This window comes from Poromitra crassiceps, assembly GCF_964638095.1.
Source record: "Poromitra crassiceps genome assembly, chromosome: 2".
In the NCBI taxonomy this organism is placed as follows: Eukaryota; Metazoa; Chordata; class Actinopteri; order Beryciformes; family Melamphaidae; genus Poromitra; species Poromitra crassiceps.
The window spans coordinates 24412104-24414603 of record NC_139624.1 but is presented as its reverse complement, the minus strand read 5'-3'; the positions used below and the strand labels follow the sequence as shown (position 1 = coordinate 24414603).

At 42.5% G+C, this 2500-nt stretch overlaps 1 protein-coding gene across 1 annotated transcript in view; it reads left to right on the top strand.

Annotated features, from left to right (window-relative positions):
- LOC310799122 (transcription factor SOX-5-like) overlaps positions 1 to 2500 on the top strand; it is a gene marked incomplete at both ends in the record, with an annotated part of 31255 nt that overhangs the window by 307 nt on the left and 28448 nt on the right. The window lies entirely within an intron of this gene.

Genomic DNA, 2500 nt, shown 5'->3' with positions numbered 1-2500 from the left:
ATTGCTTGGCCGGGTGCGCAGGTCCACTTGAAAAGGTGGCCTGGGCTTAATGCGTGCCCGGGCACGGTACACTTGAGTGTGTGAACACAAGCGTACCCAAACACTGAAGTGGACTGCTATGTCTTTGAACAGGCGAGCCGACCGACCAGAGGAGGCACTAGTGCAGCGACCAGGACACATACCCTTAATCTGGCTTTACACCCGCAGACACGGGCAATTATGGATGCCAGACCTGGTTGGGCATCGAACCTGAGACCCTCGTGTTGGTAGGCAGGGAATCTACCGCTGCACTACCGGGGTACGGTGGCGCAGTCGGTAGCGCTGTCGGCTCACAGTTAGAAGGTCCTGAGTTCGATTCTCGCCTGGGACACTGTGAGCGCTGTGGTTGTGTTCCCCCCCATATCTTCAGTGCCTACTGCCCAGGTGGGTTATCTCGTCGTAAGGGCCTTTCTCTCTGTGTGGAGTTTGCATGTTCTCCCCGTACCCCCCAGGGGGTTCCTCCGTACATAACCCCCCCACTAAAAAAATGCAATAGAGAGAGAGAGAGAGAGAGAGAGAGAGAGAGAGAGAGAGAGAGAGAGAGAGAGACAGAAGGTGGGTTTCCATCCACCTGTTTAATGCACATTTTCAATTTGCACTTTAAAAAACCTGAGTGGAAACACTGCAAAATTCTAAAAAACCTCCAAATATCGCAAAAGAGTTTTCACGCTTGAGGGAGGTAGAAAAGTTGGTGTATGGATAAAAGTAAAATGCGATAAAGTGCAGTGGAGTCCAGTCCAGTCAGTTTATCTATGAAAACGTACATGTACGTCATCATTTGAGCCAAATAACTTAAATGGATACGAACTGAAGGTAATGGTCTGTTCCACCCATTATTCCTCTAATGACTGCAACGGTGTTCTCTGTGTGTCTGTTCTCTCTTTGCTCAACTCTTTGTCTGAGCCCACAGTGGAAATACCAGAAACAGTCGCCACCATGACAGTCTGCTCGCATCTCCGTAAAAACGTTACTTTAGAGCCACAATATTGTTCTTTTTTTGTTCAAAGTTTTTTTATTTGTTTTCTGTATATTATACAAAATACAAAATATAAATTCAAATACACTTGACACTTTTAAACAAAAACCCATCCCACAAGAACCCCTGGCCTATTACACCACATACATACATCACAGTATATCAATACACAAATACACACAAAAGAAAAAGAAAGAAAAGAAAAAACATACAACAACAACAACAAAAACAGATTAATGAAAATAAATATGAGAAAGGGGGGGGGGGGTAAATCTATATATTTGAAATGCTTTTAGCGTCCATTTTCTCTACCTGGTCCAGGACTGGCTGCCAGATGGTATAAAAGTCGAGGGCACAACCCCTTGTAGCGTATCTGATTTTTTCTAGGGTTAGATGATACATGAGATCTCTGACCCAGTGATTGAAAGTTGGAGGAAACTTGTCTTTCCATTTAAGGAGTACAAGTCTTCTGGCCAGAAGTGTACCAAACGCTATCATCTTTTTGCTGCATTGGTTGAGGGAGAGATCATGCGGTATCACACCAAAGATTGCAATTATGGCAAGAGGTTCAATGGATATTTCCAGTATATCAGAAAAGAATTTAAATATGGAATGCCAAAAATCTACTAATTTTGGGCAAAGCCAAAACATATGTGATAAAGTGGCTGGGGTTGTTTGACAGCGATCACAATTGGGATCCATGTCTGGTGTAAATTTGGCCAATCTCGCCCTGGACCAATGCAGTCTATGTACAATCTTGAATTGTATGACTTTATGTTTTAAACAAATTGAAGAGGAGAATATTTTTTCTAATATGGACTCCCATACATCCTCAGAAAGATCTGTATCTAATTCTTCCTCCCATTGATTTTTTAAATGTATCAAGGGTTCTAGATTGTGAGAGTTGAGTGAGGTATAGATCCTTCCAATACTCCCTTTGGGGTAAGAGCTAAGCTCCAAAACAGATTCAAGGAGAGAGCTGGGCGGTAATGATGGGTAATGAACCGAACATGAAGATACAAAACTACGAAGCTGTAAATAGTTATAGAACTGAAAGTTGGGGATTTTGAATTTTAAACTCAACTGTTCGAATGATGCGAAATTATCATTAATATATAAATCTTTTAATTTGGCTAGTCCGTTCTTGGCCCAGGTATTGAAGGACCCATCTATAATAGATGGCTTAAACATATTATTTCTTGTTATAGGGGCATTTATTGACAAATGATTAAGTGAAAAAGCTCGTCTAAACTGTGCCCAGACTTTCATAGAGTGTTTGACTACTGGGTTCACAGAGTAAAGGTCCTTACACATCGGGAGCGATGCGAATATACGGCACGAAATTGCGATGCGAGTTTTGACCCACCTGTCAATCACAGCCACAGATGTGTACACGTCGGAAGCGAATTTCTGAAAAATCGACCGTGGTTCGAAAAAATAAACACCGCAATAACGCTGGGCGAAACTTCGCCGTTGGTATGCACG